This window comes from Bidens hawaiensis, unplaced genomic scaffold (genome assembly GCF_021521415.1).
Source record: "Bidens hawaiensis isolate Kalapana, Puna unplaced genomic scaffold, B.hawaiensis_p1.1 tig00000459_1, whole genome shotgun sequence".
Lineage (NCBI taxonomy): Eukaryota > Viridiplantae > Streptophyta > Magnoliopsida > Asterales > Asteraceae > Bidens > Bidens hawaiensis.
The window spans coordinates 283,189-307,666 of NW_027491031.1; the positions used below are offsets into that span (position 1 = coordinate 283,189).

Here is a 24,478-nt window from a genome sequence, read left to right on the forward strand (position 1 = left end):
GAAAGACCTTCCAGAAGCATACGGACTGGCTCATTTAGGCGGGAGTATTCCCGCCTTGCTCATTCCTTCATGTGACTACTGAAGTAGCGAATGCCTTGTGCGTGTAGCCTTGCTGTTAGTGCGGGCAGCCTTCCCTGATGGCTTGTATCCGCAGCTGCGGGAACAGGCGGGGTACTTCGCCATTGGGAGGCTTTCCCTGCGGGTACAGCTGGCGTACTGCGCGTAAGGTTCTCTGAGCATGGTGGGTCCTGCTGGAGCAGTTGGTCATTGCGCAGACGTCCCTATTCAAGGTGAGTCTTGCGGGTCCAACTGGGCTCTGCTGGGTCCAACTGGGCTCTGCCGTTTTGTTAATGCAATTTGTTAAGAGTGTCAAAAAAGAAGTTTATTAGAGGATTTACGTGCCCTCGATGGACATAGAAGTGGTAAAATGTCTCCCTCTATTCTACATGTGGAGGAGGGTTCAAATCATGCAAAGTGCAAGTATTTACGATTGATAGAAGTGTTAGATTAGAACCATGTTAGTTTGTTATTAAAAAGATTTGTAGGATTTACGTAGGCGAAAGTCACAAATTTCTATAAGCAAACTTTGCAATGTGTTAGTCCATACAACAATTATACATCTATAACTTTATCTTTGGTTCCTTTTACATTTTAATAACTTAATGTAATTCGGTAGCCCAAAAATCCATGATACGGAGAAAGACCTGTAAGTTCATCAAGAATGTGCAATGCGATGATCGGCCATAACAAACATCACATTTGTTTATATATCCATCGTTGATGGTCTTATAATAGAACCTAAAACTCTTATATACATTTATCTAGTGTCTAAGCTCACTTTTGCATCAGTTACCACTTGTAAACAATGTGCATAATATGAATTATAAAACTACCCTAAGTACCGAGTATACATTATTGTTCTGAAAGCAACTAGGTGACCTCACTAGTACAAAACATCCATGTGAACTAGTAATCACCACCTAAATTTGATCATATTAAATACTTGTAATTAAAGGGGGAGCTTTTCTTCATGTGGTTTTAAATCATTACCGAACTTTCGCAATAATACCAGCTACAATCTTACAAGTACAAAAGCAATTTCAATATTTGTGGCCCCTTTCACTACTAATCTTGCCCCGTTGTCCAGAAGATTGTTTCAAAGAAACCCGAGTTCTTAAAGTCTAACTCAAGTTTGCTCCAAGGCCTTCCAAACAGACCACAAACTCCATTAATTCAAAATCAATTGCCAATTGATATTTATAATACGAAACCGAAGTGGTAAAATAATTATTCGAACTTTTTTCCAAATGCAGTTTAATTAACCGGTTCAACCTATCCAACTAGCCCGCACTAAGACTGCTCAAAAGTACTCACTCAACAAGACTGGTTATGACTTATGGCGACACTTCCTAATCTGGTCTAGTTATAAGAACTATGACTTCACGTAAAGCTAAAAAAGTAACCCGTAAGCAAAATCAAACCGCACAACGAACCAAATTAACTATAATAACAAATACAATTATATACAAATTGATAACCAATGATTACGTTTTTTTTTTCAAAAAAACAAAATATATATGTTTTGGTTTAAGTTTAATTGTAGAAAACCAAACCAAAATATATATACTAATATACACATCTATTGGCCATTTGGGCTTATAAGTAAGATCTTAATGGTTTATGCCTTAATATAAAAATCAACATGTATCTATTAAATTATATACTTGTTGGGCCAAAGTGAGAAAATACTCACTAGATCACCTAAACTTAAAGTCTGCACGTTTCTGGCCCAAAAAAATATCAAGTCTGTTGTCTGTACACTATTAAAGAATTACAAGTCTGCACACTATTGGGCTAAAAACAGATAAACTGCTAGATGATGGGCCAAAGCCCACATATATTCAGTTTTTGACCACTACGAATTAAACAAAAAGGTCAAAATGTGAGTAAAGTCAACGGATTTATCCGTTTTATCCCTTTACAGTTTCCTCTAAGCTGTTATTAAAAAAATAGTAACGTCGACTATTCATATATTTTGCCAATCCATACGAAACTCCGATCGCCCTTCGGGCCTACCAAACCATCTCCGGGCCAAATGTTTCAACCGGTTATCATACACTTCACAATTGGGCTCAACCACAAGATGCCCAAGCCCAGGAGCCCGATCATTCGAGTTCAAATTAACCGAACGGGTCCAATCCACAACATAAGCAGACACCCTTCTCCTAAACTTGGCCTTGAACTCGACCCACGCTTGGTACTTATAATGGTTCACAACCATGGTCCCAATATTCACCTTGCTTTTATACCCGTCTTTTAACTTGAAATGATGAATCACATTAAGCAAAGATTCGTTAACCGCTTCAAGAAGCACTATTGATTTATGTCGGTTTTCAACCTCTTTTCTACAGTTATAACCCTGTGTTACTCCAGTTAACGGGTGGGTCGTCTGATTTGACGGGCCAAATTCATAGCAATGAATGCTTAATTGACCATAAGGTTTTGTTGGTAGAAGTGACTGTAAAAGTGATTTAGACGGTTTTGCTGATGCCCACTGAAGAAACACTAAGTGAACCCACGGGCAGATTCTAGATAATATGGGGGTTAAGTAATGTTTCCCACGAGGATGAGGTCCAGCAGAGAAGGTTGTTCTTCAGGGGACCTGCAAAACAGACACCGTAAGCTCGTCACTGAGAAGGGGGGGGGGGTTCCTCCTTGTGACCACCCTCCGACGTGAGAATCAGACTAGATTGCTCTGAATATAAGTGTATATTAAGAGATTGCTAGATAAGATTGAGATATCAGATCATGTCCTTACCATTCCAAGGTGTTGGAGTATTTATAGCCGAAGGTAGGTTTCCTAGAAGGTACAGCCGGCTGAATAGTATTCCTGTTCTACCAACAGTGGACTACGCACAGGCCATGCTGGTTGGTGGATAGGCTACGGCCAACAGTAAAGGTCGGCTGTATACTGTTCCTTTACTGCCGGCTACGCACTGTTCCACCAACTGTAGGCTGCGCACGTCCCATCGTAAGGGTTGGTGAGTAGGCAGCGGCTAATAGTGACAAACAGTACTAGAGGGTGCTCCTCCTCGTATTGTTGTCGGTGAGCTGTCACCCTGTGATTGGTTCATGGGCTGCTCTGGTCAAATTGTCTGTTCCGCCCATACCTTAGTAGGTATAGTACGAAAGACCTTCCAGAAGCATACGGAATGGCTCATTTAGGCGGGAGTATTCCCGCCTTGCTCATTCCTTCATGTGACTACTGAAGTAGCGAATGCCTTGTGCGTGTAGCCTTGCTGTTAGTGCGGGTAGCCTTCCCTGATGGCTTGTATCCGCAGCTGCGGGAACAGGCGGGGTACTTCGCCATTGGGAGGCTTTCCCTGCGGGTACAGCTGGCGTACTGCGCGTAAGGTTCTCTGAGCATGGTGGGTCCTGCTGGAGCAGTTGGTCATTGCGCAGACGTCCCTATTCAAGGTGAGTCTTGCGGGTCCAACTGGGCTCTGCTGGGACCTACCTCTTCAAGTCCCCCCAGTCCAATGTTCTTCTCATGAATTATTAATAAGTGAGGTGAACTTTTGGACTTAGCAAGGGGTTTTTGAAAAGGGTTTAGTTTTTCGGTTTTCCGTGGTGATTCTTCCCGCGGTTTTCCTGATGTCACGCAGAAATTCCCGACTTTTCTGCTTGATCTTTGGGTGTGAAGCGGGTAGGTTTGTAACCTACTCGTACGTCAGGAGCGTTGAGTCCCACTTGTGTGGATTCTCCGTGGGGTTTTGGTAGTTTTCAACATACTGATCAATTATGCTAAAACCACCAATCCCATCATGGAGTTTCGAACAATATAGTTCTCGACGTTCCCGTCATGCGGGGATGTTATTCCCGTTTCCGCCAGCATGGCCCAGAAGATCCTTCTTGGTTTGAATTCCCTGCAGAGTGCTAAGTATGTGAAGGGTTTTGCCTTGACACTGTACCCGCACTTGTCTTACGGTTACTTTACTTCCAAGGTATTCCTGGCGTCAATTCCCTGCGGGTGCTAAGTATGTGAAGGGTTTTGCCTTAACACTGTACCCGCATCCGTCTTACGGTTACTTGGTTGCCGAGGAATTCTTGGCTTCAATTCCTTGCAGGTGCTAAGTATGTGAAGGGTTTTGCCTTAACACTGTACCCGCACCTGTCTTACAGTTACTTGGTTGCCAAGGTAAGGGGTATTTTCCCGCTTACTTTTGAATCTTTTTGAATTTTGAATTTTGAAATTCGAAGAGTTGGTGGAAGGATAAGAACAGTCCAAACCTCTGACACGTCGTGCGACGGTTTCTTCTGACTGTGTCAGGACGTGCAGGAAGATATGGTGACGTGACAGTACATGGTCATTCCAGACGCTTTTTCAGGCGCGTGGGCGCGATTTTTCGGGCGCGTGGCCGCGAAATTAATGGTATGCGTCCTGTCAACAGCTGTTGCCAGCTTGCTTTTTGCCACGTGTCATAGTTTCATTGCACCTTCGTTTTCTCTCTCTTCCGCATTAATTTCATCGCATTAATTGCGATTAGTATATAAAGGGGGAGAGGGTTCTTTGTAATCCACACTTTCACTCTTCTCTTCATCTTCTTTGCGATTTCCGGCGAATACTCTCCTTTTCAGGCAAGCATTCTCCCGAAATCGTTTTCTTCTTCTTTTACAAGATGTCTCCTGATCTCGAATCTACAGCTGATGACAAGAGTACTGCTGGCGAGTGCCAGTGTGCTCTGCCTGGCGATCTGTATCGGTACGTCGTCAGGAAGTTCATGCTCGAGTCTCTCGAGCCTGAGTTTCCTGAACCCCATCAGACGGTGTACGATGCCCCCAGAGGCAAGATCGGGGTTTATGCTGCATTCTTTGTTTATGGGAATCTTAGGTTCCCATTGACAAAGTTTGTTTACCGTGTCCTTGAGAGGCACGGTGTTCATTTGACCGAGTTGCACCCTATGGCGATCGCCAAGATTCGCCACTTCGAGTGGGTGTGCCGGGTTTTGGGCATTGAGCCCTATGTTGACCGCCTGATGACCTTCTACACTTGGAGGTGCATCCAGGGGTGGTACACGTTGATAACCCGGATCAAGGGTTTGAAGATTTGCGCAACCGAGCGCAGTCTTCGCGCGTGGAAGCGGGAGTTCTTCTACATCTCCGCTCGCGCCATCCCCCTTGCCATGAAGTTTAAGAATGGGCAAGTACTTCCCAGCCTTCACGCCTCCAACTACGAGGAGGCGGAATGGTTTTCGAAGATATCCCGAGTCCAATCTCCGGTTTACCGGTTTGCGGAGTCCGGGATGGTGATGCTGGGGATGAGCCGGGTGTGGAAGGCTGCGGATGCGCATAAGATCCCAATCGTCCTCGAATACGGTTCGAACTCTGTTCCTTACGGTATGCTTTCTTTCTTTTTGTTGATTTAGAATCTCTTCTAACTTTTTTCCTGTTTATTTCAGAGGGGAACGACTTGCAGTCGCTCTTGAACCCGCGGGAGGCTGACGGTCCCGCTCGGATGGGTACTCGCGCTCTAGACGAGAACGAGTTGCCCATCCTAGAACAAACGGCGGATCGGTTCGTGGAGGTCTATCCGCTAGGCCATGAGATCCTTAGCGCCCGTCGGCCAAGTAAGGCGCTATTCGACCATCGACCCCTCAATGTTGAAACCTCTGCTGGAATTCCTCTAATCGTATGTTCTGATGAGGAATCCGCAGATGGTCCTCCGTTGGTGCGGAAGAAGAAGGCTGCCGGCGGGAAGGGGAAGGAGAAGGTGGCCTCCACAGCCGATCCAGCGCCTCGGTCTGACTCGGAGACCGAGAGCGAAGAGGTGGCGGGGAATCCCGGTGGTGATAAGATCACCATTCCGGAGGCTCTGACAACTGTCACCGAAGAGCCCAGGATGACGACGGTGACCGGCGTGAAGAGGCCGGCTCCATCGGGTTCGTCCCCGCCTCTCCGTACCTTTAGGCTCAAAAAAACCCGTAAGTACAAACTTCCTTTATCTTTAGCTTCATAGTTTAATGTCGTTTAACACTTGTCTTCTTTACGCAGGCGTGGATGTTGACGCATTCCAGGGTGGAGCGCAGAGGAGTACCTCTCCGCCAATGACGGTAGGCTTGGTCAGCCTACCTGAGGCGTCGACCCAGGCGCCTGCGCCTGCTTCCGCTGGTTCAGTTGCTCACTCCTTTGAGCCGACTGTTCCAGCTGTGATGACGTCACCGCCGGCTGTGAGTGCTATTTTTACAGCATCTTTCACCGAGCCGGCGGTTACTATTGCTGCGGATTCCGCGGCGGCGACCGCGGTGGCTGCTACCATGCCCCCGTCATCGGCAACGACGGCCGATCCATCAGGTACGCATGGGGCTTCTCGCCAATCTCTGCCACCTTCCCATCTGCCTGACCTCTTGGATGGGTTTCCCTTGGGTTCAGGTGATGGGTTCGGCGGCTATCGGCCTGTTATTGACCCTACAGGTGCGTAGGGTTCTTTTGGCCTATTTTATATATTACTTTTTTTTATATCATCTTTTCCTAACTGCTTTATGTTTTTTGCAGTGTCGGATTCCAATGAAGTGTATGTTCCACGATGGAACATTCGCCGAGGAACAACCCTTCGCACCCCTGTGGAGTGCGTGGAGTGGGCTCGTCACGCTGCTCCTAGTGATGCGTTGGGGGAAGCCATGGCTAGCTACCAGGAGGGTAGGCTAAGCAATGAGCTTCGGGTTCTCCCGGCCCGGATGCAGCCGCGCGTCGAGCTGCTTTGTCGTGAAAACGACAAGTTGAAAGCAGCTCGCGTTAAAGAAGTAGCTCAGGCGCGGGCTGTCCGGGAGGAGAACCAAAAACTTACCGCAGTGGCTGCGGAGAAGGAGAAGGCCTTCAAGGCCCTCGAGGTTGAAGTTCAGGCCCAGCTCGAGGCCCGTTCCAAGGCTGCCCAAGCTGTTAATGAACAGCTTCGGCTGGCTAAGGAAACTGCAAGGAACGCAACCGAGAGGGCCACCAAGGCTGAAGCTGTTGCTGAGCCTCTACGCGTGGAGAATGAGGAGCTTAAAGCCAAATTAGAGGCTCTCCAGCAGGCTCATGATGCCTTGGCGATGGAAGACGCCAAAAAGCTCCAAGAAATCCTGGACCAGAGGGGGGTGCTTGACCATGCTGAGCGTAAGCTGAAGGGCGTCGAAGAGGCTGCGGCTAAAGAAGTGTTGCTTGCCAACCTCAACAAGAGTGAAGCCGATCGCGCCCGTAACGAAGCTCAAGCTGCCCTCCAAGAAGCCCTGGTTGCCAAGGAATGGCTTCTTCGAGAAGCGTTGTCTCAGGTAAGCTTTTCTTGTCTTTACGCTTTTCTTTGTAAATAGAAAAGGTTTTGACACTTGTATATTTTCTTTTGTAGGTTGTGCATCGGGTCTTTGCTGAGACCTCTTATGATGATGCTATGAGCGCAGCCCTCAACGCTTCTCACGAGGATGGGGAAAAGGTCGGCTTCCTGCTTGGTCTAGGGTTCGTTGAGAAAGGCATCCCGCCTTCCAACTTCCCTTTGTACAATGTTGATACTGAAGCTGTTTATGACCAAGCAGTGAACCAGTATGCCGCCTTCTCGCATCCTGTGGTGGAGAAGGTGAACGAATTCGCTGCTGCTGATGATGGGCTAGCTATTCTTAAAGCCTTCCTTGAACCACCACGCTCTACTGATGGAGCGGGTCCAAGTGGAAGTGGTCCTGAAGCCTGATTCTGAAGATCCATTTCCACCATTAGCGTAGATTTTTGCTTTTGTATAGCTATCTTTGTAATATTTGAATTTGATGAAATAAAGATTGTGTTTGTTCTTTTCCTTGTTTATTTTACGCATGTTTTGATCTAACTTAGTAATTTCTTTAGTACTTAGATAAGTTAACTTTTTAACGTGGTAAATTATAAGTTTGTTTCGTTTCCTCTTTCATGATTGTGCGGGTATGACCGTCACTTACACTTAGTAGGATGGCTTAACTTTACTTATATCTGACCTGCGTGGAAGTTTTCCTCATCTTTTCCTTTGAAATTTTCTAAGTGTTCAGAATAAGTTAACCTTTGAACGTGGTAGATGATAGGTTGAAGTTTTGCTTCCTTGTTCGTGATTGTGCGGGTAAGACCGTCACTTACACTTACAAGGATGGCTAAACTTTACTTACATCTGACCTGCGTGTAGGTTTTCCTTATTTTTAGCGTTGTGTTTATGCGGGTTTTGCCGCCTTCCACACGTAACGACTTACTTCTTCCCCCATTTATGCGGTGAATACCGGCACCAGTGTGGGAAGTTCATAAGTATAAAGGTAAGGCTATCAACACATTGTGAAAGGAGAATCATTTCCATTAGAATTGGCTCTAGGTCTTTTCTTTACAAGTTTGGAATTGATCTACATATAACATTTGCGTAATTGAGCTCCATTCCATGTTCTTGGGATGGGAGTGCCATCGAGCCTTTCGAGCCGGTATGCGCCCTTTCCCAGGACTTCTTTGATAATGTATGGCCCTTCCCACACCGGGGCCAGCTTTCCTGGGCGTTCTTGGTTCGAAGCCTCGTTGTTACGCAGTATGTAGTCTCCTACATTGAAGTTGCAGAGTTTTACCCGCGTGTTGTAGTACTTTTGCATTTGTCGCTTGTAGTTCTCTTCACGCACTGCGGCTAAGTCTCTGCGTTCCTCGGTTAGCATAAGGTCCAACCGTCTTTCCGCATCATTGTCTCCTGGCTGAATCAAGACCCTTGGTGAGGGTAAACCAATTCCGACCGGGACCATGGCTTCAGTGCCATAAGTGAGACTGAACGGGGTTTCTCCCGTACTGGCCTTCTTCAGCGTTCTGTTTGCCCAAAGGACGTGCGGAAGCTCGTCCACCCAGCCGGATCTGTGTTCCAAGAGTCTTTTCTTTATGCCTTCGACGATGCTCTTATTTGCTCTTTCCACCTCACCATTACCTTGCGGGTGTGCCACTGAGGTAAAGGTGTGGGTGATTTGAAGTTCTTTCAGCCACTGTTGTAGCTTCTTGTCAGCAAAGTTGGTGCCGTTGTCGCTAACCAAATTCTGTGGAAGTCCAAAACGACAAATAATAAATTCTCAAATAAATTTTTTGATATGTTTCGCGGTTGTTTGGGCTAAAGGTTTTGCTTCTATCCACTTGGTGAAGTAGTCGATGGCTACCACTAGGAACTGAACATTTCCTGCTGCTGTAGGAAATGGGCCTGTCACATCGATGGCCCACTTCTGAAATGGCCATGAAGAAGTGACTGGAACAAGTTCATTCTTCGGGCGGTGCGTGTTGGGTGCGTAAAGCTGGCAAGACCTGCATTTTTTGATGTATGCCAGCGCATCCGTATGCATCCCCGGCCAAAAGTATCCCGCGTTGTTTAGCTTAGCTACAACAGCGCGGGGACCTGCGTGTACTCCACAGATGCCTTCGTGTACTTCCCTCAGAAGGTAGTCAGCATCTTGGTTGTCCACGCATCTTAAGAGTGGGCCAAGAAAGTTACGTCTGTAAAGGATGTCATCGATGAATTGATAATTCAGTGCTTTACAGCGTAGTTTTCTTGCCTGTGTTTTTGACTCTGGTAGTGTACCTGCCGCAAGGTATTTTATTATTGGTGTCATCCACGTTTCCGTGCCGGTTTGGATGACACAAATTTCCTTGTGCGGGACCGAAGGTGTCTCGATGAGTTCTATGCGGATATCCTTTCCTAAGTGGGTGAAGGCTAATGATGCAAGCTTGCTTAACGCATCCGCAGATTTGTTTTCACTTCGCTTGACGTGTATGACTTTGCAGTCGTTGAAATCGCGCATAAGGGATTTTGCTTGTGCGAGGTACAGGGCCATTGTGTCGTTCACGGCTGTGTACGTCCCGTTGATTTGATTGGCTACTAACATGGAATCCACGTGGGCTTCCAAGTTTTTCACTCCCATCTTACGCGCAATTCTCAGCCCAGCCAAGAATGCCTCATACTCGGCTTCGTTATTCGTACTTGGAAAATCCAGTCGAATAGCGTAAGTGTATTCTTGGCCCGCTGGGTTGGTTAGTTTCAGCCCTGCGCCTGAACCCTCGTTACTGGCTGCTCCATCAGTGTAGAGTCGCCAGACATCATTGATGTCTTGTGCTGGAGAGGGTTGAGCCTCTTCCTGGCACTCTTTTTCCCGCGATACAGGCACTTCTGCAATAAAGTCGGCCAGAACTTGGCCTTTTATGGCTGGTCTTGGCTTATACTTTATCGCGTATTCCCCCAACTCAATTGCCCATTTGGCTAGGCGTCCCGATAACTCGGGTTTGCCTAGAACGTTTGCAAGTTTGAAGTTGGAGAGAATGGTGATTGGGTGACCCTGGAAATATCGTCTTAGCCTGCGTGAAGCGTGTATAAGTGCTAAGACTAATTTTTCGAGGGTAGAGTACCGGGTTTCTACGTCTGTTTGGATACGGCTGACATAATAGATTGGCATCTGGATGCCTTTTCGTTCTACTAGCAGGACTGCCCCGGTTGCTCTATCAGTTGCGGAAAGGTATAGGATTAACTCCTCTCCCGCTTTTGGTGCTGTCAGCGTTGGGAGTTCGATCAAGCGTGACCGAATCTCCTGAAAAGCTGCTTCCGCTTCTGGTGTCCAGCGGAAGTGCGTTTTCTTTAAACAGTTTCTCAATGTTGACACGAAGGGAAACGACTTATCCGCGTGGTTTGCCAAAAAGCGATTAAGTGCCACTAGTCGTCCATTCAGTGTCTGAGCCTGTTTAATGGTAGTAGGTGATTCCATTTTGATAATGGCTTCGACCTTTTCAGGGTTCGCTCTGAAGCCATCTTTAGTGACGATGACCCCCAAGAACTTCCCTTCTTCCATTCCAAAGGCACACTTGCTCGGGTTGAGCTTCATGTTTATCTTCCTGAGCGTGTTGAAAGTTTCTTCGATGTCTTTCAACATCGCTTCTGGGTCAGGGCTTTTGATGACCAAGTCATCCATGTAGACTTCCAAGTTCCTCCCAATTTGGGCATGAAACTGGCTGTCCATCAGGCGTTGGTATGTGGACCCGGCATTCTTAAGTCCGAATGGCATCATTTAGTAACAAAATGTGCCATCGGGCGTCCGAAAAGCGGTTTTGTCCAGATCATCAACGGCCATGTGGATTTGATGGTACCCCTTATACGCGTCCAGGAAGCATTTAAGGCGGAATGGTGCCAACGAGTCCACCTTAAGATCAATTTCAGGTAACGGATAACAATCTTTGGGGCATGCTTTGTTCAAGTCTTTGAAATCTATGCACATGCGCCATTGTTTGTTATTCTTCGGTACCATAACGGGATTTGCAACCCAAGTTTGATATCTACTAACGCGTACGATGCCTGCGTCAAGGAGTTCCTTGACTTGGGTTCTACTCGCGTTAGTTTGTTCTGGCCCCATTACTCTGCGCTTTTGTACGATCGGCGTAACAGCCGGATCGCATTTGAGCTTATGCTCTGCCTTACTTCGGGGTACACCAGTCATGTCAGCTGGTGTCCACGCGAAGATGTCAGCGTTCTTTTGTAATAAGCGCTTGAGTAAGGTGCGTGTGGGATCAACAATTGTTGGGCCAATGGAGACGGCCTGGTCCGGGTACTTGCCGTTGAAGGCCCATCTTTCTGGTTCGGTGATGGTTGGTTTAGCCATCTTTGGTTTGGGTTTAGATGAGACAGATGCGATGCATACCTGGGGAATGCCGGTGATCATCGCTACACCCTCAGCTGTTGGCCATCCCATCATGCCGTGGACTGAGGATACCACGGCGTTGAATCTTGCCATCCCGTCTCTCCCGAAGAGAATGTCGTATGTGTGGTGTGGCTTCCTCATCACGACAAAGTCCACATCTTCTGTGCGGGAGTGTTTCCCATCCGTAAGAGTGACGAGGAAAGATAGGATACCCAGGGGGGTGTTTGTGCTGCCATCAAACCCTTCTATCGAGGCGCAGATCGTTTCCAGGCGTTCCTTGTCTTCGTCATCTAGCTTGTCGAAGAACTGCCTGTACATCACCGTTGACGAGGCGCCGTTGTCAGCAAGAGTGCGGGAGGTGATGTAGTGCCCCAGCTGGCTTTTGATGACGATAGGGCCTTCTTTGCTGGGTCCTCCTGGCACTCGCGGGAAGCGCACCTCAGCTTCCTTCCACGCACATGGTTCTATCGTTCGCCTTTTTCTTCCTCTGATATTACCATGAACCATGTTGATGCTGATGTCAACAGGCTTTCGTCCGTTGCCTCGGTACCGGTTGTCGTTCCGTCCTCCCTTCTTGATTGATGCCACCAGGTGTGCCAGTCTTCCATCCTTGACGAATGCTTCAACAATATCCTTCAAGGATGTACACTCTTCCGTACCATGACCTTTTGTCCCGTGGAAGTCACAGGATTTGCTCTGATCCGCATTAGGTCGCTGCCGGATCATTGGAGCTTTTGGCCACGGTAGCTTTTCAGTGGCAAATATCTCCGTGACGCTTTTGGTGAGTGGCGTCCACCGGTGCTTTTGGCTTGAAGGGTGTGTGTGATTTCTTCCGCCAACAAGAGGGTGAGAGCTGGATGAGGTGTCAAAGTTTACCCTTGACTGTCAGATACCTAGCTTCCTCTTTTTGTTCTGCCGGGCGATCCGAACATTGTTCTCTCTTGTCCTCTGCGTGTAGAGGTGTGTACTCTGGGGAAGATCCCTTCCCAGTTGCTTCTCCGTCTCGGCAAAGCGCTTGGCCGCCGTCATGATGGCATCCCATGTTGATGGCATGCCATCCTTACCCGTCAATGTGCGGATAAGCTCTGGGTATTCGGCGCCTTGGATGAAAGCGGCGCGAACAAGATCTTCACTTATGTTGCCGAGACTTAGCTTTTTGGAGTTGAAGCGGGTGATGAAGTCTAGTAAAGATTCATCCTCCTCTCTAACGCAGTTGAGGATCGTCCACTGTTCTTCAGTATATTTCCTCTGTTGGCTGAAGTGCTGGCTGAACTTGTTCTGAAAGTCCGCCCAGTCATATATGTGGTGGACCGGTAAACGATCGAACCATGCCCTGGCCGCTCCAACCAGAGTCATCTGGAACATATAACACCACGTGGGTTCCGTCCAGTTACTGACGGTTGCCCCCGCAATGAATCTGTTCAAGTGGTCGTCTGGGTCGGATAGACCATCATAAGTGCCAATGTTGGACATTTGTTTGGCACTTCTCGGGGCGATTGCTTCCGCAATGTCCCTTGCGAACTTTGACTTTCCTGCATTTGTAGCAGTTGGCCTAAAGGTTTTGGAGAAGTCACGCGGGTTTCTCTCCGCATTCGTTGGTTTAAAAGCTTCCCCAAAATTCCTTTTCGGCTGGAAGTCCGTTTCCTTACGCTTCCCTTTCGCCTTATGGCGAGGGTTTGCGTCGGTATCGGATTCTTCTCTCTCCTCGTCTGAGTACTCGCACTCGCTGTTCATATTGAGATGTTGGCGAGTACTGCCGAATTCGTCAGCCTGTTGAACTGAACGCAAGCGTTCATCCAATTCAGCTTGGAACTCTCTCTGACGTGCTTCGGCCCACGCCTTCACTTGATCTAGTGTTTGGCGAGGGGCCCTCGTTCGTTTTTCCAACTGGGCATCAGTGAACCCCAGTGGAATATTTACTGCACTTGCCCCGGCTTGGGTAGTCGGGGTAGTGTTCGTAAGATTTGTATAACCGCCGGTGTTCCCCCCAGTTGCTGGGGTTGTGGTTACCGGGGTTTCTTGGTCGGTTACTGGCCTTGGGACCGGAGTAACGTTAACCATTTCTTCAGAAATTTTGAAAAAACTAAATTAGTTCTAGCTTTTATGCACGGATGGCGCCAATGAAGAAACACTAAGTGAACCCACGGGCAGATTCTAGATAATCTGGGGGTTAAGTAATGTTTCCCACGAGGATGAGGTCCAGCAGAGAAGGTTGTTCTTCAGGGGACCTGCAAAACAGACACCGTAAGCTCGTCACTGAGAAGGGGGGGGGGTTCCTCCTTGTGACCACCCTCCGGCGTGAGAATCAGAGATTGAGATATCAGATCATGTCCTTACCATTCCAAGGTGTTGGAGTATTTATAGCCGAAGGTAGGTTTCCTAGAAGGTACAGCCGGCTGAATAGTATTCATGTTCTACCAACAGTGGACTACGCACATGCCATGCTGGTTGGTGGATAGGCTACGGCCAACAGTAAAGGTCGGCTGTATACTGTTCCTTTACTGCCGGCTACGCACTGTTCCACCAACTGTAGGCTGCGCACGTCCCATCGTAAGGGTTGGTGAGTAGGCAGCGGCTAATAGTGACAAACAGTACTAGAGGATGCTCCTCCTCGTATTGTTGTCGGTGAGCTGTCACCCTGTGATTGGTTCATGGGCTGCTCTGGTCAAATTGTCTGTTCCGCCCATACCTTAGTAGGTATAGTACGAAAGACCTTCCAGAAGCATACGGACTGGCTCATTTAGGCGGGAGTATTCCCGCCTTGCTCATTCCTTCATGTGACTACTGAAGTAGCGAATGCCTTGTGCGTGTAGCCTTGCTGTTAGTGCGGGTAGCCTTCCCTGATGGCTTGTATCCGCAGCTGCGGGAACAGGCGGGGTACTTCGCCATTGGGAGGCTTTCCCTGCGGGTACAGCTGGCGTACTGCGCGTAAGGTTCTCTGAGCATGGTGGGTCCTGCTGGAGCAGTTGGTCATTGCGCAGACGTCCCTATTCAAGGTGAGTCTTGCGGGTCCAACTGGGCTCTGCTGGGTCCAACTGGGCTCTGCCGTTTTGTTAATGCAATTTGTTAAGAGTGTCAAAAAAGAAGTTTATTAGAGGATTTACGTGCCCTCGATGGACATAGAAGTGGTAAAATGTCTCCCTCTATTCTACATGTGGAGGAGGGTTCAAATCATGCAAAGTGCAAGTATTTACGATTGATAGAAGTGTTAGATTAGAACCATGTTAGTTTGTTATTAAAAAGATTTGTAGGATTTACGTAGGCGAAAGTCACAAATTTCTATAAGCAAACTTTGCAATGTGTTAGTCCATACAACAATTATACATCTATAACTTTATCTTTGGTTCCTTTTACATTTTAATAACTTAATGTAATTCGGTAGCCCAAAAATCCATGATACGGAGAAACACCTGTAAGTTCATCAAGAATGTGCAATGCGATGATCGGCCATAACAAACATCACATTTGTTTATATATCCATCGTTGATGGTCTTATAATAGAACCTAAAACTCATATATACATTTATCTAGTGTCTAAGCTCACTTTTGCATCAGTTACCACTTGTAAACAATGTGCATAATATGAATTATAAAACTACCCTAAGTACCGAGTATACATTATTGTTCTGAAAGCAACTAGGTGACCTCACTAGTACAAAACATCCATGTGAACTAGTAATCACCACCTAAATTTGATCATATTAAATACTTGTAATTAAAGGGGGAGCTTTTCTTCATGTGGTTTTAAATCATTACCGAACTTTCGCAATAATACCAGCTACAATCTTACAAGTACAAAAGCAATTTCAATATTTGTGGCCCCTTTCACTACTAATCTTGCCCCGTTGTCCAGAAGATTGTTTCAAAGAAACCCGAGTTCTTAAAGTCTAACTCAAGTTTGCTCCAAGGCCTTCCAAACAGACCACAAACTCCATTAATTCAAAATCAATTGCCAAATATTGAAATCAAAAAATATAAATTAATTTAATAAAAAAATAATAAACTGAAACAGCATGAAACTTTTGAAAATAAACTGAACAGAAACAATTAAATAGATATTTAAATACAGCTAGACCAGCTACAAAATAAAAACAAACACATACTGTAATATTCATCACAAAATCAATAGAAAGCAGTATAACTTTAAAAAACTACAATAGCATTTCATTACATATTGATGGTAAACTTACTAACAGGCCAAAATACTATAATGTAAATTTTCTCACAGAATCAATTAAAAGAATGATAATATCAAACCTTTCAAAACAGTGTGTAAGCACAGCAGCAATGAAGTTACTCAAACAGATCAAAAACACTAAATCAACCATAACATATAACTGAAAACACAAATTTAAGCTAAACTGCTGCAAACCAACGTATTTGCCTTGTCTTACAAACCAACGTATAGCTTTTTTTTTTCTTTTCTTTTTTCATTTGCCACAACTACAAATACGCACAAGCATATAATTTGTGTGTGCAAATTTTCAGTATCATAAAAATGTGAAGAACCATATAAGGATTTAATTTATATTTAGAAGTAAATTTTCGACATAACTTGTTTTTTGAAATGAAATTCAATGTATACTTGAGTTCGGCCTCATCCTCGTTAACCTTAGTTTGATTTAAACATTTAACGAATTCATATCGAGTAGAGTAATTCATGAACACCACATATGTGTGCATAACTAAGTATAATTTATTTTTGTTTTTATTGCTTTAATAAGCATAATAACATGATGCTTAACAATGAGATAAATACAAATACAAAACGAAAGCAAATACAATTACAGTTACAAATAAACCTAGTAAGCCGAATCGTCTCGTAACATATTGTCATTAATGCCAAGTTATAGGTTTCTGGTCATGGTTGGTTTTTCAGCTTCTCGATAGTTTTACTCACGAATGTTTTCAAAAAGAGAAGTTGAAAATGGGGTCGTTTAGGCGGGGATAACGAGTCAAGGGGACGGGTATACATGTTTCATATCGGCAGTCCATTATTCCAGACATATTGTGAGATGGCCCCCTATACTTAATACAAATATTATATAATAGATATAAAACATGTCTTACACCATTGTTTAAGGGAAACCGGTATGTTTTACAGAGTTAGAACTTGCTTGTCACATGCTTATCGAGATCTTAATACCACCACCTGTATGGAGATTAGGATTTTAGAAAACCTTTACATACACTTTTCCTCCACTAAATAAATTTCCTTACCCGACAATATCCCCCTAAGAGCCCGTTTGGACCTAATTCCTGTTTATTTGCTAAACCAGACATTACACACCATTTCAGCCTTGGCCTTCACTTTATTTTAACCCTGTGTGATGAAATCCAGTTCGTTATCGAGTTGTATATAGTCAGTTGTTGAGCATAGTACACAATGTATGTATGTCTCGGTTGAGTTGTAAATATGTGTTTGTCAGAGTTATATAATTATTTGCTTCAGTGTATTGTCTATCAGTTGCTTCAGTGTATTGCTTCAGAAAGTCAGTTCTTATTCAGTTATGTAATTAGCAATCTGTTTATTTGTGATTAGTTGTTTGTATATTTGTAAACTGGGTTACATCCACCTTAGTCACTAAATATGCCTATTCCGCACCCAACCTAAGCCCCAGCAAAACCTTAGTCCGAGTCTTTATGCAACCGGTGGGTAATGGATGGAGATAAGACTGGCCTGCAAGCTTATTAAGTTGTGACTCATATTTGGTATTTGAGAGCAGAGACATATACTGGCACATCTTTTGCTAGTCCAGATATTAAACCGAGAGGAGTGTTGATAGTGTGAGGGGTATGAACATGTATGCTTTAACCGGAAACAAAGTACACTCGTTTGGACGGCTCTATTGTTTTTATTATAGCACTTAATCGTTTTTGTGGGATGTCAATCTAGAAAGTTTCAGTCTGGGAAACTGGGTATGACCTTAAACCTTACTAGTATTAATGGCGATAATTCACATACCTATGATGGAAGTTAGTGTTTACTTTAGAGTTTTGCTTGAGGGCAAGCAAAAGATAGGTGTGGGGATGAGATGGTCGGGTATTTTGTATATATATTAATGTATTAATTATGTAGTTTTATTGATTATATTGTTAGAACTTTGGTACTTCATACGTGCTTTTGTATTTCAGGTAATTGATCGTTAAAGATGCTAAATGCGAGACCTGTACGAGCATGGAATGATATCTCGGGAAGACTGAAGTATGATTTAATGTCTTTGGAAGTATTACAAGGATTCGGGAAGAGTATGGATGAGAAATCATAAGCCAATGCTAAAACTGAACAAGATGGATTGACAAAATGCGACCTTGAAGTAAAACGAGCATATCCTGAGCTAGAAAATGAGTTACGGGAGCCATAATATATGAATTTTTGGGTTTCTCGACGAGAGGAATCCAAATATGAGGTTTTCTTAGGTCGCGGTACGCGATCGACCCTTAAGAAGGCCCCGCCGCGTGTGCAGACGGAATTTTGAGTTTATAACTTATTTTTCATCAAAAGAAAACCCTAACTCCATTCTTACAACCAAGAGGCGATTTCCAGCAGTCCTAAAGGCGATTTCTACCATCCTAGCTCGTGTGAAGATCCTACATATGATTTCTATCATCCATATCGAAGATTCAATGATGTCTAGGCTCGGCTAATCTCCTAGAATCGCACCCGGGATGTATAGTTTGTAACTCTTTACAGTTTTTCTCTTGTGATTAAGAATACTTATGTTTTGATTATTGATGATTGATATATGATTATTGATGTTTAGTATTTCTGTGTGTTCGGTCGGTTTAGGTTTACGTTGGCCTGAACGATCTGTTACCAGTTGCTAGATAATTAGTCATATAACTGTTTGGTTAGATTGAATACGATAAAACGTACAATTACCCTTAACTGAGTCACACTGGCAAGGACTGTTTGATAACCAGTGCCGTGTGTAAAGTAATTGTTGACGTCTAAGGTTTTGTCTGGTTGACCAGTTTTTAGTTAATCGTTAATAATAAATCTGTTAGGTTGCATGAGATACTGTTTGGTTGCTTACTTGAATTCCGGGGTGTGATTTGCTTTGTTAACTGTTTACAACTCGCTTCTACGTTTGTTGCTTAGTTCTCTTAATTTAAACTATTGCTGTGTGATCAGCACTAAAACCATTTACTTCATAATATTAAATCTGTTACACGAATTGCAATGACCACATACTCCTTGTGATACGATACCCTACTTGCTCTATCTATTTAGAATAATTAGGTTTTTGATTGACTCAAACGACGATCATCACCTCTTTAACCCATTCTTTTGCAACCCACCAACATGATTAACATGTTCACAACTTGATTATTACCTGTCATCTCATTTGTCATACCATTTGACATGTTTAGATAAATGGGTTAAGATTAATGTTTTTGAAATGAGCCGAATGGGTCGTGTACATGTTAAACAGTACTTATATTGGGTTTGGCCAAGTGGCCCTAGAATCCTTGTAGGTACACTTTGTGTTAGCCCGCCTAATTTTGTTTTGAATAGTGTAAATATGTGACTTAGTTTTTACCTAAAACAAATTGGCACATCCCAAAGCAATTTGGCTTAAGCATCTTGTGATATTTTTGTGGTTACTTAGAACAACTGATGAATTGAATAATCTAGGTAGTAGTGTAGCCACTTGTTCTATATCAACTAATCAAGGAAATATCTGTGCTGAATTGACCATAGGAACTCGAACAGGGAACGAGCTTGACCCGACCTTCACTTTAAGTTCGATCTTGATAAATTAACGGATACTATACTTAACTGTTTATTATACCATGTGCATGATGGACTGTCATGATTAGTTGGTGCTTTCCAAGTTGAGCTTGAATCAACTTGAACTAATAATGTGTTGTGTAATAGTTTTAAGCCCAATTACCCAACAAAGGGAATCATTCAAATGAAATAAGTATTTTGAACAGTTTTAAGCCCAGTTATCTAACATAGAGCCATCTGCCATAGAGGCATTTATTTGAATAATGGTAACAAAGTTTTAGAATAATTTTAATTATTTCACTTAAGTTTTAAACGTGTTTTAATTAAGTCATTCAACTTTTATGTTTTATTTAAGTTATAGATTTTAACAAAATTTTAGTATTTTTTCTTTTTGGGTTCAGTTAGCAAATTTTTTATGTTGATGTGGACTGATGATGTGGATTTTAGGTATTTTTTTTCATATTATTAACATGTGTTTTTTTAAACATAATCATGTATATTGGAAATCAAGACCCCAATATTTTCTCGTCCATTTCATTCTTAACGCAAAAATATTCCGATGATGGCTCTATTTGAATGTTTAGTGATTCAGTTTGGACACAAAATGCATGACTTAATTGAAACATTTTTGAAATTTTGTTACTATTTTGTGACATTTCACCAAAATTATATAATTATTTTTTTATTAAATTTTTTGTGTGTAATAATTTACCTATAGGTATAAACAATTATTTAAATACGTTAATTATTTATTTGTTAGGACCTATGGAAATGTTTTTTTAAAATGGTGTCATCTTCAAGTTAAAATCTGTCTTATATAATTTCCAAAATCCCAACCTATAATTGTTCCTTTCAACTCTTAATTATCTGATTTTAGTGAGAACACGTAGAGAATTATAAGATAGCATATTTGTATCATATTTACCAAACAATGTTTTTAAGTTATACATAACGACATCATATTACCCGCCCCGTATTTTGCCTCTACCAAGAATTCTTGTATCTATTACCGCATAAAACGATGATTTATTCGTTGAGATTTTATGAGTTTAAGGATGCAATCTTGTAATGAAGAACACAATAGTATTAAAGTTAAGTTAAAAGATTTTCATATGATAGGAGATTTTATCATTTACAAATATAACAAAAAATTATAAAATTTAACAAAATATATGGTGGAAAATATTAGTCAAAGAAAATAAAAGTAGTTAACCATCAAGTCCAAGTGGCCGAAAATTCAAAACCATGTGGAAGAAAAATAAACCATACAAAAAAAAGAAGCAAAGCTTTATATCCTTTTGACCATTGTGTCCTCTTGTTTCCATGATAATTGAGTCTTATAAAAACATGTAATAAAATAGTGTTTGGTTTGTCTTTTCAAAAGATATGGGTTTAACTTTCAAGTCTCGTGATTATCAAAAAGGTGTAATTTAATAGTAAAACTAGAAATACATATTATATCATGTGTAGTCATAACTCTTCACATCCATGCATTATGCATCACGTCACGTCCAGTCAGAGTTATGTTTTTTTATAAAAACAGGTTGTAGTCATAACTCTCCACCTCCATGCATTATGCGCCACGTGGCGCCTAGTCACTTTTACACTTTTTTTTTTAATTTTTAATAAGAATAATCAAATAACGATAATATTTTATTAAATAAATATTACATGAAAATAAAAAAAAACTATTCGTCGTTGTTGTCATCGTCATCGTCTTCGCCCTCGTCGTCCTCGTCGTTTTCATCGTCTTCACCATGGTCGTCGTCTTCATTGTTGCCCTCGTTTTGATCATCGTTTTCACCAGGCAGAGGCCGATACATCCAAAGATGTTGGACCAAATCCTCCTTTAGTGCGTTATGTATCTCTCTTGACCGCACAGAATCCGAGTTTTCGAGTCGTTGCTCCATACTTGCCGGAGTCTGTGGTGGATCCGGGTCCGGTATGAAAGTTGGACATATTGCTCTTCCCTCGTCCTCGATGATCATGTTATGCATTATGATACACGCATACATAGCACATCTCATTCTTTCTAAAGACCACAGACGACAAGGATTTTTAACATAATGCCATCGTTGTTGAAGAACACCAAAACACCTCTCGATATCCTTTCTCGCAGACTCTTGCACTTTCTTAAAATATTGTCTTTTTTCATCCATCGGGTCTCTGAATGTTTTAACGATTATCGCGAACTCTGGATATATTCCATCACCCAGATAGTACCCATGATGGTAGAAGTTATCGTTAGCCCAAAACGAAGCGACGGGAACGGTCCCAGATATGTAACTCTCCATCACAGGAGACTGCTTTAAGACGGTTATGTCATTGTTGGAACCAGGAACACCAAAGAATGCAGACCAAATCCAAAGGTCGTATGAAGCGATCGTTTGAAGGCTGACCGTTGGTCCATTTTGGTCACCTCGTGTGAATTGACCTCGCCATGCAGTTGGACAATTAGCCCATTCCCAATGCATGCAATCTACACTCCCTATCATGCCGGGAAACCATGCACCCTTGTATGTGCCTCGTAAAGACGTTGTAGATCGTTAACGTTGGGTTCTCTCAGATAATGTGGTCCATATAGTTTAAATATTCCTATATTTTATAAAACTTTTATAAAATAAATGATCACAGTAAACAAGTGATAAACTATTTAAAAAAAAAACAAAACGTACCGTAACGAAAATACTCCAAGTTGTCCCGAGTTGTTTTTTCGGCCGTCTTTAAATACTCGTCGTTGATGTCGGTCGTGTTTCCGTAGGCGAGCACGTGTACGGCTGACGTAACCTTCTGAATAGCCGTGAATCCTAGCGTCCCTCGAGCGTCAGGCTTTCGCTGAAAGTAATCAAACTCACGCTCCAAATCATTGGTGATGCGCATAAATAAATTTTTAGACATCCGAAAACGACGCCTAAAGGTCTTCGGGTTTTTGTATCTTGGCGAGTCGCAGAAGTAATCCGTCATCAACCGGTTGTTGGCTTCAGCACGATCTCGTTCGATATATGCTCTTTTTGAAACGGGGGGTGGAGAGCTAATCGCACTCGTAACGGAACTCATATACTTTGTCGCGAGCATAATCGCACTCGTAACTGCCTGTTCCTCCTCCACGTCATCGGCTTGTTGGTCGGGCCCGAAAAACTGTTTATATATAGATGGAGGATCCATATATAGTGAATTTTGTGTAAAGGAATTATAGAGTTGTAGAGTTGAAAGAGAATTCTATAAATTTGATGAGTTTTGATTGGGAATTAGGTGGTTTAATATATAAAGAAATATTTTTTTTTATTCTCCAATGGTAACATGCAACGGTCATTTTTTAATTTTCGTGCCATTTTCTCGCGTTTTAGATAAGACGCTACCAAAAAAAAAACTCAAAACGCAGGGGGGACGGTGTACCCCGCGTTATCCTCCAAAAAGCAACCCATAACGCACCCAGTACGGGTGGTCTTTATAGGCCATTTTCTTTGTACTATGGAGAGAGCGTTTTGCAACTCTTGAGTTTTGTGATAAGAATGAAGAAATTGTTATGGAATGAATGAGCCTTCAACCATAGATTTTCCACTTTAAAAATTCAATTTTAAATGCTAATCGCCACTTCACCATCGGTTTTGCATACCACAAAAATGGAACTGAATTTCAAAAGTAAGCGGGTGCATTTAATTTTGGTGAAAGAGTTGGTTTTTTATGTGTAAAAGCGTTAACTTTTTTCTAAAGATTGCCGGCCCCCAATGTAAATGTTTAAGTTGTGCCACCATTAAAGGTTGAAATGAGCACCGCCTAAGAATATAAAGTCAATATATATTGATTAATTTCATTCATATGTGAATACTGTAAAAGCATTTAAGAGAAGTAAAATGGTACCAAGACTCATAGAATTACATTTTAATTCATATTACTTTAACTTGTTTAACTATAAATAATCCAGACGAATGTGATGATGTTAACATGTATATGAATAAGATCACATATGAACTAACAGGTAAGTTTGTGGTTCTAGTCATTCATATTGTTTTTATCTGAATATAAAGAAATCTATAAAAAAATGTCAAAATCAAAAGTATATATTTATATCAATTAACTTAATATTAACTAGGGCTTTCAATTGATTTTAATCATAATATAAAACAACATGAGCTTGATTTTAGTGATCCAGTAAATGAGCGAGCCAAACAATGATACAAAGATTATCTTGTTTATAGTGTTTGAATTGCGTTACCCATGAGTGCAGACAAAATTACGGCTGTGAGAATCTATCTTAGCATCAACACAAACAATTGTACGCAACTTGAAAGTGACTCTTAAACAAATATAAGAGAATCTATTAGACATATTTATATCATAAGTTTTTAGTTATTATCAACCAATATGGTTTAGCTACGGGTCTGATTCTACTGGATTTGATTGTTGATGTTTACTGATATTAATTATCACTATAAATATATGGAACTATTTTACGTGTCTACTTTATAATCGTGTATCATTAAAAAGGCCTTCCAATATAAATATCACACACCTTTTCTTTCATGATTTATGACAGAAAATTTTTATGAGTATCGACTTCGTAATTTTTATGTATCAACTTATTGTTCACATGTGGAACATGTTTGTATATTTCAAAACATCTTTGATAATTAATATAGTATGGATCTATGATACTCCTAGCTACAAACTAAATCACTTCAAAAGTGACATCGTCACAGTGAGATGAGATCTCCCATTATATGCATCGTTAGCATCGTCACAATTGGATTTGATCGTATTTTCTTAACTAACCAATTACTCATCTAATATGCTTAGTGAAGAGGTAGGTCCCAGCAAAGCCCAGTTGGACCCGCAAGACTCACCTAAAAGAGGGACGTCTGCGCAGAAACCAACTGGATCCGCAGGACCAACCATGCTCAGAGACGTGACGTCCTTACGCGCAGTACGCAAGCTGGTCCCGCAGGAAATGCCTCCCGATGGTGAAGGACTCCGCCTGTTCCCGCAGCCTCGGATACAAGCCATCAGGGAAGGCCACCCGCGCAGCAAGGCTACACGCACAAGGCACTTAGCTCTCAATCACTCA

General features: G+C 42.7%; 1 pseudogene; it reads right to left on the reverse strand.

Moving 5' to 3' along the window:
- Positions 1 to 1,900: 1,900 nt before the first annotated feature.
- On the reverse strand, positions 1,901 to 19,046 carry LOC143629128 (glycosyltransferase family 92 protein Os08g0121900 pseudogene; annotated as a pseudogene).
- Positions 19,047 to 24,478: the final 5,432 nt, after the last annotated feature.